This window comes from Schistocerca gregaria, chromosome 2, assembly GCF_023897955.1.
Source record: "Schistocerca gregaria isolate iqSchGreg1 chromosome 2, iqSchGreg1.2, whole genome shotgun sequence".
Lineage (NCBI taxonomy): Eukaryota > Metazoa > Arthropoda > Insecta > Orthoptera > Acrididae > Schistocerca > Schistocerca gregaria.
The window spans coordinates 78,696,703-78,714,340 of record NC_064921.1 but is presented as its reverse complement, the minus strand read 5'-3'; the positions used below and the strand labels follow the sequence as shown (position 1 = coordinate 78,714,340).

At 43.6% G+C, this 17,638-nt stretch overlaps 1 protein-coding gene across 2 annotated transcripts in view; it reads right to left on the bottom strand.

Annotated features, from left to right (window-relative positions):
* The window catches only part of LOC126336349 (solute carrier organic anion transporter family member 5A1), a 397,873-nt gene that overhangs the window by 280,465 nt on the left and 99,770 nt on the right, over positions 1–17,638 (bottom strand). Inside the window, exon 2 of one of the 2 annotated variants that reach the window (XM_049999929.1) lies at positions 10,062–10,138. The gene's annotated coding sequence lies outside the window, so the exon portion shown is untranslated. The remainder of the gene's footprint in view (positions 1–10,061; positions 10,139–17,638) is intronic. The other variant, XM_049999932.1, reaches the window with a different exon arrangement.

Here is a 17,638-nt window from a genome sequence, read left to right as displayed (position 1 = left end):
ACTTACATAAAGCGGCCAGCTGCCGCGGATATTGTGGGCATCTCCCCACACCCCGCCACCTTGCCCTCATCCGCCCACAAAACCCGTCTCATACGGAGCACGATTCGCTGCAAGCTTAAAGGGGTCTGCACACGTTCAGTATCTACTTACAAACGCTAGTCTGTCAAACCATCCCTATAATAAAGCGACCCTCACGCTGTCAATAGCAGGGACACAGTACTGTCAGTCGGTAATGTTATTTAGCCCGAAAGTAAGTTCGTGCCACTGTTATATTTAACAAGGCTCGTACTAAACTCACAAAACAAAAATTTTCTTTACTGACAGTAGTTCCACTCAATGCTGTAGTGAGGTCAAGAATAAAACAAACACGCTCATATAGGTTATAACGGCGGCAGCGTTCATGGTAAGATATTAAAAACACACCATAAGGCAGTAATTGTAATTAATTTCTACATCTACATCTACATCCATACTCCGCAAGCCACCTGACGGTGTGTTGCGGAGGGTACCCTGAGTACCTCTATCGGTTCTCCCTTCTATTCCAGTCTCGTATTGTACGTGGAAAGAAGGATTGTCGGTATGCTTCTGTGTGGGCTCTAATCTCTCTGATTTTATCCTCATGGTCTCTTCGCGAGATATACGTAGGAGGGAGCAATATACTGCTTGACTCTTCGGTGAAGGTATGTTCTCGAAACTTTAACAAAAGCCCGTACCGAGCTACTGAGCGTCTCTCCTGCAGAGTCTTCCACTGGAGTTTATCTATCATCTCCGTAACGCTTTCGCGATTAGTAAATGATCCTGTAACGAAGCGCGCTGCTCTCCGTTGGGATCTTCTCTATCTCTTCTATCAACCCTATCTGGTGCGGATCCCACACTGCTGAGCAGTATTCAAGCAGTGGGCGAACAAGCGTACTGTAACCTACTTCCTTTGTTGTCGGATTGCATTTCCTTAGGATTCTTCCAATGAATCTCAGTCTGGCATCTGCTTTACCGACGATCAACTCTATATGATCATTCCATTTTAAATCACTCCTGATGCGTACTCCCAGATAATTTATGGAATGAACTGCTTCCAGTTGCTGACCTGCTATTTTGTAGCTAAATGATAAGGGACCTATCTTTCTATGTATTCGCATTACATTACACTTGTCTACATTGAGATTCAATAAATTTATTACCTCTTATGTCAATTAATAGTGAAAGGTATGCCATTTACTAATGTGTAAGTCATTAACCATTGCGTGGATTACTTTTTGAATATGACTCGTGTCAAATGATGCCCTCTCTGCACAACACATTCATCTAGGCGGCGTTGGAAGGCTTCCATAACAAGGCGTACCGTATTCCCTGGGACATTGCCGACAGCAGTTCTGAGGCGACCCTTCAACTTTTGCTATATGGTGAGCAGCAATCCACCCTTTTCATAATACTGAAGTAAGCTGTTCATTCTTTCAAAACTAATCGTCATAACTGTTAATACATTTATTCGACTGTGAGACAAGACAGTCGGTTACGCTATGGAGAAATATTTGCGGTTTCCCACGGAACCATGACTGTAGCCAGCCGTACACCTCTCCGTCCGAAGCAAATCGACGGCACAGAAAATTTGGAAACCGCATGAGGAGGGATCGGGACTAAATGCTGGATGTGTAAGGGGTTCCCATCGCAGCGTACTCTATACAACCTTGGCAACAAGTGTTTGTACATTATCCTCCAACAGAATGACGCCGCCCGTCAACCCCCTGTGCTCATTGACTTTCTGGAAGACGGCGCCACAATGAACACAGTGGTATGCGGACATTTCAAACGTCAAGGAGTGTTGACAGGTGGCATCTTTCGGTTTCAGGATAATGCCCATCCACAGGGTGATTGTTTAGATCACGCTGTAAAAGTTTCGCAGGGAAGCCCTTACACATCCTCCATACACTCCTGGTGTCTCCTCATGTAATTTCCATACATATTAGGAGGCTTGAAGAAAGGCAATCGTGCCTTTGCTTCGGACGAAGAGGAGCACGTCTGGCTTCAATCAGGGTTCGCAGGCAACCGCAAACTTGTCTCCTTTAAGGCACTGACTGTCTTGTTCCACAGCAGGATATATGTGTATTAACATATGGCGATCACTTTTGAAATAATAAACGGTTTACTTACTTTTTCCGTCTGCCTCGTTTCCATCTGACTGCTGCTTTTACTTTCGGATGAGTCCTGCATCTTACGAAAAATTATTAATATTGGTACGATATAAAGTGATGATTTCTGGTGACAGGCCGGTCGTTCGAATGCTTGAAGTTTGGTGCTGTAATAGCAGCAAACACAGTTGGCACAACTCTTGTTGAAATCTGTGAAGTAATTATATCTGTTCTGTAATGATATATTCAGGTAATAACCGTAAAATATTTTTCTACGTTTCGCGATAATGTGGTGAGTATGACGTATTTTGCCGAGATCTTACTCGTCACTGTATATGTATGACATCCTTTTCGGCATACAAGCTCTTTTCTGAATTGCAGTCTAATTCTATAAACTAACGGGCGTACTGTGTTTTCAGATTAATAAAGAAAGTAATGTCACAGTGAATCCTTCAGTGATCACCTTAAAGTGGTAAATACGTTTACCCCTGCACTGCCCTACTAAAAACGTTCTGTGTTAAACAGTATCTGAAAAACTGAATGTGAGGAATGATATGCACAATGACGAACTAAAAACATAAATAGTGGACACTAATGCCACGTAGCTGAATCGTGCAGCTCCGTCAACCTCTCAAACGGCGAAAAGTATCAAGCAGTCAGTTCTCGACCTCACATGCTCAGCAAAGATTGAGAATATTTCCGGGGCTATCAATACCGTTCGTCAACGTTTCTAGTATAGACAACACGTTAATACGTCAATATACTGATGGTCTGACAAGATTTTAAACGTGTAAATGCCCCTTTACTGCCGTCCAATATCTTTGACATCGATTTGTTCTAGAACACTGGGACATATTCTGAGCTGAAACATACTGAGATAGCTAAAACAGAATTACTTCCTTCATGCCACCCAACATGGATCCCGAATACACCACTTGAAACCCAATTCCGACTTTTCTCATACGATGTGCTGAAAACTTTGGATCAAGGTAGTCAGGTAGATGGAGCCTTTCTTGATTTGAGAAAAGGCTTTAACTTAGTATCACATCGACGCTTATTGTCAAAAGTACGATTGTGTGAGGTATCCAGCGAAATTTGTGACTGGACTGAGGATTTTTTGTTAGGGAGGACGCAGCATGTCATCTTGGACAGAAAATCATCGTCAGATGTAGAAGAGACTTCGGGTGTGCTCCAGGGGAGTGTACTAGAACCCTTGCTGTTCATTTTGTGTATTAATGACCTTGCAGGCAGTATTAATAACCTTTCGACTTTTGCAGGTGATAGAGTTACCTAGAATGAAATATAAAGTCTGAACGAAGCCGCACAAATATTCAGAACTTGATATGATTTCAAGGTGGTGCAGACATTGGCAACGTGATTTAAATGTTCAGAATGTAAAACTGCTCTCTTCGCGAAACGAAAATACATAGTATGGTGCGACTGCAATTTCAATGAGGCACATTTGCAATCGGCCAAGTCATAAAAATACGCAGGTGTGACACTTTGTAGGGATATGAAATGGCATGATCGCATAGACTCAATCTTGCTTACAGCAGGTGGCAGACTTCAGCTTATTGGTAAAATAGTGGGGAATTATAAATTACTTGTGCGTCCCATCCTAGAGATTGCTGTGGCGTATGGGGCCTGTGCCAGATACGACTAACAGGGGATACAGAGAAGGGTAGCACAAATGGTCACAGCTTTTTCCCCCGTGAGATCGTGACACAGATATGCGGAAGAAACTGGACTGGCAGACTTTTAAAGATATATGTATACTATATCGAGAAATCCTACTGAGGAAGTCCCGCGAACCGGCTGTAAATAATTACTCTAGGAATGTACCACAACCCCGAGCGTATCGCTCGCATAGGCGTCGTGAGGACAAGATTATACACTCCTGGAAATGGAAAAAAGAACACATTGACACCGGTGTGTCAGACCCACCATACTTGCTCCGGACACTGCGAGAGGGCTGTACAAGCAATGATCACACGCACGGCACAGCGGACACACCAGGAACCGCGGTCTTGGCCGTCGAATGGCGCTAGCTGCGCAGCATTTGTGCACCGCTGCCGTCAGTGTCAGCCAGTTTGCCGTGGCATACGGAGCTCCATCGCAGTCTTTAACACTGGTAGCATGCCGCGACAGCGTGGACGTGAACCGTATGTGCAGTTGACGGACTTTGAGCGAGGGCGTATAGTGGGCATGCGGGAGGTCGGGTGGACGTACCGCCGAATTGCTCAACACGTGGGGCGTGAGGTCTCCACAGTACATCGATGTTGTCGCCAGTGGTCGGCGGAAGGTGCACGAGCCCGTCGACCTGGGACCGGACCGCAGCGACGCACGGATGCACGCCAAGACCGTAGGATCCTACGCAGTGCCGTAGGGGACCGCACCACCAATTCCCAGCAAATGTTGCTGGGGTATCGGCGAGGACCATTCGCAACCGTCTCCATGAAGCTGGCCTACGGTCCCGCACACCGTTAGGCCGTCTTCCGCTCACGCCCCAACATCGTGCAGCCCGCCTCCAGTGGAGTCGCGTCAGGCGTGAATGGAGGGACGAATGGAGACGTGTCGTCTTCAGCGATGAGAGTCGCTTCTGCCTTGGTGCCAATGATGGTCGTATGCGTGTTTGGCGCCGTGCAGGTGAGCGCCACAATCAGGACTGCATACGACCGAGGCACACAGGGCCAACACCCGGCATCATGGTGTGGGGAGCGATCTCCTACACTGGCCGTACACCTCTGGTGATCGTCGAGGGGACACTGAATAGTGCACGGTACATCCAAACCGTCATCGAACCCATCGTTCTACCATTCCTAGACCGGCAAGGGAACTTGCTGTTCCAACAGGACAATGCACGTCCGCATGTATCCCGTTGCCACCCAACGCGCTCTAGAAGGTATAAGTCAAATACCCTGGCCAGCAAGATCTCCGGATCTGTCCCCCATTGAGCATGTTTGGGACTGGATGAAGCGTCGTCTCACGCGGTCTGCACGTCCAGCACGAACGCTGGTCCAACTGAGGCGCCAGGTGGAAATGGCATGGCAAGCCGTTCCACAGGACTACATTCAGCATCTCTACGATCGTCTCCATGGGAGAATAGCAGCGTGCATTGCTGCGAAAGGTGGATATACACTGTACTAGTGCCGACATTGTGCATGCTCTGTTGCCTGTGTCTATGTGCCTGTGGTTCTGTCAGTGTGATCATGTGATGTATCTGATCCGAGGAATGTGTCAATAAAGTTTCCCCTTCCTGGGACAATGAATTCATGGTGTTCTTATTTGAATTTCCAGGAGTGTATTAATTACAGCACAAGTGGAAGCAATTTAAACCATCATTCTTCCCAGGCTCGATACGTGAATGGAACGGGAAAAACTCCAATAACTGTTACAATGGAACGTGCCCTGTGCGATGGATGCACTTCACAGTGCTTCACATAGTATGGACGTATATGTAGATGTAGGTACTGGCTGGCGCGACGCCTCCCGTGCGCTTCCGTCGATTGCCAGCCGGCTTCGTAGCACAGGGAGCTTCGCACGTTTTCCATCGTAGCCCCGCTGCTATTTACTTGTCAAGTTTTCTGAATGCTACCTGCGATGCCCAATCTGACGTCAGAGCCTGCATGGCGGGATCTCGCTGAGAATGCAACAGAGTGAGGACGTCACAAGGTCCAAGCGGCGCGACCTTCACTGGACTGCAGTGCGGACAGATCGATAGGAAGCAGGTCGATGCTGCAACCAGGAACGGTCTGTGTCCATCCTGCTCCGAGAAGTCGCCGTTGAATAGCGTTTGTCAACCACTGTCTGGTGAGCTACCTGCAAGTCGTCTAAGATTTCGCCAAAACACACAGCGGAGCGAAAAAATTATGCTGTAGGGGTGGTCTGACGCGGAGCTCCATGTACCAGAATGTACGATTGAACGGTGTGCTCCGAAAAACTTGTGCGTGCGCCAGCATCGTGCTCTTTCGGCAGAGATGCCAGAGATTGCCACCTTTACAGAGCAGACAAGCCTTCGAACCCTTCTGTGAAGAACCGTCGTCGTCCAACCATTCAGTGCCTAGTGGTAGCTTCCACCTTGCTCCTACCTCTTTCCGTAGATGCTCACAACAACAGCAGCTGAACATACGACCAACTTCGCCGTTGTCGAGATACTCGTTCACAGGCTCTGCGTAACTATAATCTGCTCTTTGTCAAAGTAGCTTATCTCAAAGGATTTCCCCATTTGCAGCCCATATTTTCGGTTGGGTGGTCCCTGGTCCGTCTCTGCTCTGCTTACGTACTTTTGTTAACAGCGTCAAGTTCCCGCAAGCCACCAGGTGGCATCCAACGTTACCAGTGGGCATAATGTTTTGGCTTATCAGAGTATGTCTTTAGGCGCTCAAATTACCCAGGCTATCGTCATCCAGTATTTGAGAATCAGAGCTCTTGGTGACTTCCAACAACTTTTATACATAATTTCAGACCATTTCGAAACTTTTTCAGCTTGACTTCCCCTCCCTTCCCCCACGAAATAATGAAAGAAGAAATTTTGAAGCTTACTAAATTTTCGCGGTTCGTACATTACAACTTCGGTATCAGAAATGACTTTGAATTTATTACTTGTTTGAAACTTCCTGGCAGATTAAAACTGTATGCCGGACCGAGACTCGATGTTGATAAGAGCACTTGCCCGCGAAAGGCAAAGTTCCCGAGTTCGAATCTCGGTCCGGCACACAGTTTTAATCTGCCAGGAAATTTCATATCAGCGCACACTGCGCTGCAGAGTGAAAATCTCATTATATTACTTGTTTACTACTAACTCTATTTGCAACAAATTTGCAGACAGTAACCATTACACCGGTGAACGAATCTGCTAAATTAAGTCAGTATATGATACATAGTTGAGGAAATAAAGTTTTTTCCCCCTTTTTGACTGGTTTATTGGTGAATATTCCGACATTAATAAAACCAACATTATTAGGGTTTTGCGCCTTCAGTCATAAAGATGTTTACTGTAAAAAATTAACACATTAACTAATTTGCAAAGTAATAACAGGTATGAAGATGTTTTATACGTGGTAGTTCTATTCTTTTAAGAAATCAAATGGCTCTGAGCACTATCGGACTTAACATCTATGGTCATCAGTCCCCTAGAACTTAGAACTACTTAAACCTAACCAACCTAAAGACATCAAACACATACATACCCGAGGCAGGATTCGAACCTGCCACCGTAGTAGCAGCGCGGTTTCGGAATGAAGCGCCTAGGACCGCTCGGCCACAGCGGCCGGCTCTTTTAAGATCTATGGGTGGGGTCGCCGTTACTGGTGATGATGTAATTGATTATCAGACGTTTATTGATACGTTTTAGATGTATGCAATTTGATTATGTTAACATTTGCGTATAATATACCATATAAGCGAAGTTACCCCCTATAAATTTTCCAACTGGTTTTTGACATCGTGCTGCTTTTAACGTCATTGAAATACAATGTCATTCTGTTACATCAAGTTGTACAGGAAAATAGTTTTCTGTGACATCTGTGTCGACCGCAAAAATGAATCCCGCCTCGTGGCTTTACATCGAAAAAAAGAAAACAGAGTGTGAAAACAATGCGCCCGGAAAGCTAGGTGAATTAGCACACCGCTTCCGGGATTCGGGGAGGTACGCCGGCCTAGATACAGCCCGCCCGGTGGATTAATGATGAGAGCCAGAATGTTGGCCAACTTGGATGATCCGACTAGGTGAATACCGGCCTGGTACCCACGTCCCACCTAAATTACACGGTTCGCCAACATTTACACAACGATGGCACACTTCCGTATGGAATAACACTAGACGCAGACGTATGGGGTGGAGAAATTCCATCCCTCGGCCCCGCGAGGGGCGGGGGTGAGGAGGGGGGGGAAGACGGTGGGAGGTGCGTTGGGGGAGGATGGGGAGAGGAGACTCTACATCACCAAAGCCAATAATTAACATGTCGACGCCGTGGAGATACAGGATAAAGTCCACGAAAAAAAGCTGTCAAAACGAAAAATCATGTACTATTCTATGTCACCCACAGAGTATGTCTTGTTAAAAGCCGAAACGCGTCTCAGCGAATAAATAACATTCAGGTTTTTTTTTCCTTGTCTGAAGGTAGTGAGGTTTAAAGTGGCACGGACAATAAGGTTCCCTGTCCTGTGTACGGCCCGGCGGTGACGTCTGTTTGTAGAGGCACTCGCGCGGTACAGGGAACGGAGAGCTCGCCTTGTGTGCGCCTCCCAAACAAACACACACGGACTCGTGTGTGAGGAGTCGTAGCCGCCTCGCCCGTGGACCATTGTTAGGCGAGTGGCTATCAGTACAGATGGGCAGGACACGACACGGGCAAACAGCTCCGCCGCGACCAAACGTCCAAAGTCAGCCCGGCCCTCTTGTGTGACGTGTGTGTGTGTGTGTGTGTGTGTGTGTGTGTGTGTGTGTGCGAGCGGGCTCTCGCACGCGCGCACCCGTGCGCTCGCATTCGCTTAAAATGTTCCACCGCTAACAAAATTTTAATAGGCACTATTGAGGAATCTAGGAACACACTCCCACTCCCTACGTATTGTCCCTGTACAGACTGCTGAGACAAGATTTAATATAAATACAGAACGCACAGTGGAACTTACGCAATCATTCTTCTTGCGCTCCCTACGCAAGAGAACGGCATGAAGCCCTAATGACTACCTTTATGTACCCCTTTTAAGTACCCATGAATATTGATTATTCGACCATGGTATTTGTATCTCAATGCTTTTAATGACCCTACGATGGCAGCAGGCCGAAACGCGTACAGTGTAACACTTGTGAAAGCAGATACACTGGACAAACAGGTAGAACATTTGATGTTTGATACAAAGAACACAAGAGGGGTTGGAAGTATGGGGCAAACCACTCCACACTTGCAGGACATCTAAGAGAACGTAATCACAAACCAACCATTAGAGAAGAACACATGAAAATAATTAGAATCAGCAATAAAAGAACACCTCCTAACGCTGCAAGAAAATTGCCATATACAGAAAACAAAAGCAGAAAGGAAAACCCTGTTGAATTATCAAGTACACATGCCATGCAATTCAGTGTTTACACTAATAGAAAAAATAATGGAATAACGCTCCCAAAGAGGATGGTAATAATAATAATAATAATAATAATAATAATACCACCACTACCCAATATAATAATATACCACCAAATACCTTTTCACTCACTTATCCATGAACATCTTCACAGAACATTGAAACAAAAAGTGAAATCAGTTATGAAGAAAGCACCATATACACACTACGCTCTCATTTTGCGAGACAACAGTTGCACCTTTGAAACAGCTCACTGAGTTCTCTGGCCACACTTCCGCTCTAGTTTTTCCCAGAGCAAAACATCGGCGAGACATGTTCCAATCCTCTAGTTTTTCAGCTTGAATATCATCCTATTTTTGAATGTCCAGATGTTCTTGACCAAAAAATCTGCCTTTCAAATAAAAAACATACAATTTGATACGTATTAAAAAAATACAATTTCGCAATGGTATGCTTCAGCCATTAATAGTTAGCACCATATACCAAGGTAGAATACAATTTTAAATTACTAATAGTCAAAGCAGAGTTAACCTTCAGTGTCTTATTCAGGACTGCACACAATCAAGAATGCTATACGGCACTGAACTGGGAAGTTTCGCTTTACGGCAGTTCAGCTACATTCCATCGGCCTATCGTCTGACAGATCACAATTATGACGTCAGCAAAGACTGAATGGCACCGGTACCCAAAAGCAAAGCTACTTCCTCTCTGGTTAAATCTATTCCCTATAATGACATCTGAACGGATTGTACCGAAGTCGAGTTGTTAAAACTTCCCGACTGGTCTTCGCTTTACGGCACAGAAAGCAAGCATGTAGACGAAATATCAGTAAGTGTTACGGACATTTACCTAGTCTCCGTAGCCTTGGTCACTAACGCTCGCTTCTGCGGTGGTGAAAGACTTGTCGATTGCCGGATCGAATCCTGCTGGAGAAAAGGAAAACAAAATTAGTATATCCAGTATTTTCTCAAGGAAAGGACAGGTAATGTAGGTTGATTCTTACAAAGAAGAAAACAGTAACCAGCCACTATTAATACTGCTATTTATTTAATTGAATAGCGCCGTAATCGGTTTCGAACTGAAAAGTTCATCTTCAGACGGCTGTTCACAATATTTATAAGACGCACTTTACATAATTATCAGTTTTTGATATTTATGCTTCCACTGCAGCGAAATATTCTTGGTGTGTTGGTGCCCTACGGTAGAAAACAGTGTAATAAGCGTCCTATGAGGACATACTAACCTCCAAACGATGAAATACAGAGTAAACAAATATGTGAGGTTAAGTGGTTACAGTACTTACATAGAAAATTCCGCGAAATTTTTTTGCGAAGTTGCAGGGTTGCATTTTTTCAAATATTGTATAATATATGCGGCACTTATTTGATTTGCAAATGACTATATTGTGCAAAGCAACACACACACCAAAAAGTACTTGCCACATGTGTTGACACAAAGATTGAAGGTTTACAAACACAACAGTGCCAGAGATGTTTTCTATCAGAGATATTCCAATATACAGATTGTTTGATTTCACAGTATGTTATTAAAGAACAGACATAACATAATGAAAATTGAAACACAAGGAGCTTCTATTACAATATAAACATTGCTTAAATTCGACAGTGGACACATGGTGTTGGTGTTTTTTTTTTTTTTTTTTTTTACAGTAACTGTATACAGCCACTGTCTCACCATGTCAGTTTTAGACAAAATAGCTTAAGGACAGGTAGTTTATTTCAGTTTCTATAGTAATGTGTTACATCACCAAACCAACTACTTTAATCTTGGCACGCTTCAGTGCTCTTTGAACCCATACGGACAAATACTCTGGTTCATTTACTTCACGACGATTCCCTGTCCTAAGAACCTATTGATAACATGCCTATTACTACGAGGAGCGAAGCAGGTGCGCAACGTATTCTTCATGGTCCTTCGGGGTTTAGTGGATGTGTGCTGCATTTTACGCTTGCTAATGATGATGCTAGTGCACATGTTAATGGCTGGGTTACTGTGGCTCTAGTTCGTGGTGGTAAAGTGGAGACTGCGTCAGGGCTGGAGACTTTTAACAGCCGAGAAGTTATTGCTTATAGCACATTTCAGATATGTGAAGTGTGTAACAGAGAACATGGTTCGTCTTACTATATGTCTACAATGCCGTTGGTTCTTAGGATGAGGAATAGTCGTAAACTAAATGAATCTGTGTCCGTATGGGTTACAGGTGCACTGAATTGTGTCAAGATTAAAGCTGTTGGTGATGTGACACATTACTATAGAAACTGAAATAAAATACCCGTCCTTTCCTTCAAGGTGTAACATCTCAATCACTAATCAATATTTAAAATACGATGCTTTACAAGAAAATAAATTAAGTCCCTGGTCCAGCAAGTACGTTTGCTACTACAGACGCAGTGTGGATAATTTAAAATTCAGTCATAGCATATATGTTTGCTGACTAATTTCCAACTCGTAGAGGAACAAGAAATTAATATAATTGTCATTTGAACCATTATTCTGACAAGAGTTTAAGATTTGTTACGTGCAATTAAGTCACAATGTTCGAGGACAGTGAAAAATTATATTCTGGTGAGCATTACAAAAAGCACTGACTTTATTATTTCTTTATCTCTGGTTTTATCGCTAATGCAAAAAAATTATGATACTGTTTATTATTTCAAGTGGTTTCAATGAAGACGCAGGACAGTTGCATAAAGAAATGAACATTTACGTCACATTTTGTCACAGTTTAGAACTTTTTATTGGTTTCAATGAAGACGCTGAGCGTATGTGTAGAGAAAGAACTTCCTTGTAATATGGTGGTGGTGGTTAGTGTTTAACGTCCCGTCGACAACGAGGTCATTAGAGACGGAGCGCAAGCTCGGGTTAGGGAATGATTGGGAAGGAAATCGGCCGCGCCCTTTCAAATGAACCATCCCAGCATTTGCCTGAAACGATTTAGGGAAATCACGGAAAACCTAAATCAGGATGGCCGGAGACGGGATTGAACCGTCGTCCTCCCGAATGCGAGTCCAGTGCTTTGTAATATGCTATCTGTTTCTAAACAAATGGTAATCAGTACGAACAGACTTTCAGTCAGTTTCACTTATGTGAATGTTACGATTTATTTTGCTTTTTCATATTTGGTGAAAGATTACACTTCGCGTTTTCAGTTAATTACGGATTCACGCAACGGTGTCATAAAGAATCGGGAATATTAGAAAGAGAATAAGACGTAGGGGCGTTACATTCCCGAGCATCAGACTTTACGCGAAAGCACTATATTCCTAACCTCTGGACAGCGTCTCATCGAATGAGAGCCTATGATAACGTTTGACATTAATCATTCCGTCGGAAGGGTTATGCTAGAGGGTACACTTGATATACTCGGTGACTGTTATTCAACTATATGAAATAAAATCGTCATAACTTCTGAACTGTTTTCTTTAGGACGTTCAGACAGGACGGTTGGCCGCAGGGCATGATGGGAATTAGTATGCGCATGAGTGGTTTGGTTTAAGCCCACTTTCATCTGGATGGGTTCGTCAATAAACAAAATTGGCGCATTTGGGAGACTGAGAATCCGCATTTCGCGATCGAGAGGTCCCTACACCCTCAACGGGTGACTGTGTGGTATGCAACGTCCAGTCTCGGAATAGCCCTGGTTGGCACGGTGACTATGGAACGGTACGTGAAGGTTTCGAAAGATGATTTTATCCCCATTATCCAAAGTGATTCTGATTTCGACAAGATGTAGTTCATGCAAGACGCAGCTCGACCCCATCGAAGCAGGAGAGTGTTCCATGTGCTGGAGGAGCACTTTGGAGACCGCATTCTGGCTCTGGGGTGTCCAGAGGCCACTCGCATGGGCCTCAATTGGCCGCCATATTCTCTCGATCTGAACACATGCGACTCCTTTTTGTGGGGCTATATTAAAGACAAGGTGTACAGCAATAACTTCAAAACCAATGCTGAGCTGAAAACAACCACTCAGGAAGTCATCGACAGCACCGATGCTCCACTTCAGCGGGTCATGCAGAATTTCGCTATTCGTCTGCGCCAGATCATCGCCAATGATGGCATGCATATCGAACTTGTCTGAACCTAAATCCGAATATCTGTAGTGACGTTGACTTGTGTAGTAAGTATGTTCACGCAGTAGTCTGTAGCTAATTCAGTTTTTTTTCATATAGTTCAATCATTGTCACCTTGTAAGTCGAAAGCAAGCTATGACCGCTATCATAATTAGCCATTTCAGTACCAATTGGACCTACAGCGCTTGGACAGAAGTATGGAAGCATCAAGAGAAGCTCATGCTTGAACATAATTACAAATGCTGGTCAAGTCTGCATGCTGCGTTGTTGCTTTTGACCACAAACGACACCTGTGCTACGTCCTTATCACGTTGCAAGAGTCCATCGTGGTCAGAACAGTGTTCTGTGTAGTTGTGAGTGCAGTAAGTCGGAGCTACGTGAAGTCGAACGTGAGCAAATTAAATTGTTGGTGCTTATATGGTGGTCGCTTCCCTAACCAAGGTAGCAGAAGTGTTTGGTGTTTCATGCGGCGCAGGTTTATAATGCATACAGGGAAATCGGAAAAAACATCTTCCACTAAGTCACAACGGGAACAAAAGTGCGTGTTCAGTGATCGTGACAGTCGGTCGTTGAAGAGGATTGTGAATAAAAGTAAAGAGGACAACGGCTACAAAAATCACAGCGGAACTACACGTCGGACTCCCGAAACCTGTCGGCACCCAAAGCAACACAAAACGAGCCCCATAAGCTAAGAATTGCAGAGCGAGCTGAAATTCCAAAACCTTATGATACTAGTAAACATTCGAAAGTGATGCAATTTATTAACTACTCAATTATTTCAGTAACAGTTTCACATCACGTAGCTCTAGTTGTAGTATGATAAATGCAAAAATGGGGCGAGAGTTGTCATGATCTCGATGATCCCCCCTTCCCCACGGATCAGCGCTTGCAGAATCGGCGTGCAGTGGATGATGAGTTAGAAAGGTTATACTCGTTTTAAGACATCTGGCAATGAGGACACACGCACTCACATGGCAAAATGAACGGAGGAAGTCAGAGATTGAAATACACGCAAAAGATAATTGAGATTTTAGGAAATAAGTGACGCTCTGAGTCTGAGATATTGCAACATGAGACGGAATCGCAGCGGGCCGCATGATCTATCTACATGGATACTTTGCCAATCAAATTTAAGTGCCTCGCAAAAGGTTCATCGAACCACCTTCACAATTCTCTATTATTCCAAAATCGTATAGCCCGCGGAAGGAACGAAATGAAGAATGAAATCGGTCAGAAGTTGGGAGAGCCAAGTTTTGATCAGCATAAGATTTTTGGAATGATCCGTCCGTTTCATGGTGAGATGAAGCAAGGCGAATTTTTTTGGCGTTTATCGTCAGGAATACGCTGTGTGTCGGTACGTGGTTCCACCGGTTCTCTCAGTCTCATTGCACTGACACAAAACGACACTATAGAAACGGCAGCCCACAAGGGCATTGATCACGAACATTCCGAGGTACACTTATAAACCTTACATTCCATCCACGGATGGGGGAAGCAAATAGTGAACAACAGCCAATAACTGATCAAATTACGTCATCACTCCCAGAAAAGGAAGGAAATTTGCTCTCTTCGTATCGCTTGCTCTAAATGAAACAAAGCTCCAGACAAACTCATACACACCTTAATAGCGTGATCGGCGAACCATTGGTCTCAAGGAAGAAGTTGGTTTCGTTTAATACCGTCTGCTCACTTCCCTACCGAGAACAAGCAAACGGTCTCAAGGGCATAGTGCACAGGCTACCATCAAAGTTCATTGTGTAGCAGTCAATATTAACAGAACAGCCAGAATTGAAATAGATGATAACACGGGAGATTTACGTAAGAAGACAGAGCGGCTAGGCTCACTTCGTCTCGCTGAGTGAAGCAGCAGCACATCTTTGAATTCAACAAAGTACTACACATTTTTTAAAAAAAAATTCTTTTAGTCGCCAGTCCCTTACTCTTTCGACGCGGCCGGCAAGCAATCCGTCTTTTGTGTCAATAAATATATCTTAGTGCAGCACTTGTGCTCTATGTCCTTAATTATTTTTTGAACGTATTCCAATTTCAGTTTTCCCTTACACTTTTTACGAGGCGCAGCTCCCTCTTGCGCCACGAAAGTCATTCCCTAACGTTTTAACACAAGCGCTATCATCCTATCCCTTCTTGTCAGCTTTTTCCAGACGTTCCGTTTTTCGTCGATTCTCCGGAGAACCTGCTCGTTTCTCATAAACCCACCTTTCAACATCCGTCTAGGGCTCCTCATCTGAAACATATCGATTCTCTTCCAGTTTTCCTACAGGGCGCCATTCACTCTCATACAGTTCTGTGTTTCATACGCACATTTTCAGAAAGTTCTGCCTCAAATTAAGGCCGATATTTGATACTAGAAGGAAAGAAGTTTAACGTCCCCTCGGCAACAAGGTCATTTGAAACGAAGCACAAGCTCTGACTGTTGAAGGAAGGGGGACGAAATCGGTCGTGCTATTTTCGAAGGAACCATCCCAGCATTTGCCTTACGCAAATTATAGAAATAATGGAAAACCTACATCTGGATAACCTGGTGAGGATTTAATCGTTGTCCAACCGAATGCTGGTCCTGTGTGCAAACAACTGCGCCACCTCGCTCGTTTTGATACTAGCAGAGTTCTTTTGGTCAGCAATTCACACTCTACTTCTGCTAATCCGGTTTTTATGTCCTCCTTGCTTCATCTGTTATTTTTATTGATTTCAAGAAAGCAAAGTTCTTTCACTTCGTCTACTTCCTGGTCCCCAGTCGCGAAGTTAAATTTATCACTAATCTCATTTTTGCTAACCCTTATTAATTTCGTCTATTTTCAGTGTACTCTCAATCCATATTCTGTACACATTACACTGTTTATTCCATTCAGCATATTCTGTTATTCTTTTTCACTGTCACTGGGGTTAAAAATCTCATCACCAATCCTTTTACCCTGGTATTATAATCCCACTCTTGAACTTTTCTTTCATTGACGTCTTTGCTTCTTCGATATGTAGATGGAACGGAAGAGACGAAAAACTGCATCCAAGTCTTACATCTTTTTTTAAAACTGGGAACTACGTTCTTGGACTTTCATTTTTATAGTTCCCTCTTGTTTGTTGTTCGTATTGTATATGCACTTTCTTTCCCTACGGGTTACTCCTATTTTGCCCAGAATTTAGAAAATCACGCACTATTTTACACTGTCGAATGCTTTTGCTAGTCCTATGCTTGACGTAATAATTTTGTGTGTGTAAAGACACCAGAGAGGCAACTCTGACGTTGCGCATAGTAATGGAAGCAAGCCTTAAGGCTTGTGAAGCCCAGGTCACTCAATAAATCAGTTAAGTTGTGATGTTCAATATTAAACAAAAGTTTAACGTACATGCATTTTCTTACTATTTTAAATTCCCACTCTCACATACTTTGCTAAGAGAATCATACTTCAGAGGTAGCCATATCTACTCTCCACATGTTTTGTTTACCAGTGTAAGTACAGTCCATTATTTTCTTCGTCGTGCAGAGAATTCCGCATCTACACCGTTTTAAAAGTAAATTAGAGCTTCAAAATTTGCTTCACCCCTTATGAAATGTACATTTTGTTGCAGCCAATCCACAAGTAGAAGTATATAATCACAAATGTAAGTATCACGAGGGCAGCAAATAGTGAACAACATCAGCCAATAACTGGTCAAATTACGTCATCACTCCCAGAAAAGCAATGAAATTCTCTCTCTTCGTATCGCTTGCTCTAAATGAAACAAAGCTCCAGACAAACTCATACACACCTTAATAGCGTGATCGGCAAACCATTGGTCTCAAGGAAGAAGTTGGTTTCGTTTAATACCGTCTGCTCACTTCCCTACCGAGAACATGTAAACGGTCTCAAGGGCATAGTGCACAGGCTACCATCAATGTTCATTGCGTAGCAGTCAATATTAACAGAACAGCCAGAATTGAAATAGACGATAACACGGGCGATTTACGTAAGAAGACAGAGCGACGAGACTAACAGCAACCTCCCCGTTATGAGGGTTAATGTGGAGCTGAAAGTATATGGATAACCACAAACCATGAATAATCCTAAATTACATGTTTTTACGGTGAACTATTTCCTACGTTTACAAAATCACATTTTTAAACACACTGTATTTCGTACCACTTGCTCTCAGTACACTTCTGCAAAATCATCGTCCATTTCTTTGTATTTGTTTATCACTGATATTTCCGTGACGACGGTTCTCATTTTCCAGAGAGTCGAAATATCAGTATAGTCAAACGAATTTTATGTTGCGCTCTATAATAAATGTAAGATGCATTGAAGTACCTTGGTGTGCATGATAACAGGTCCTTCG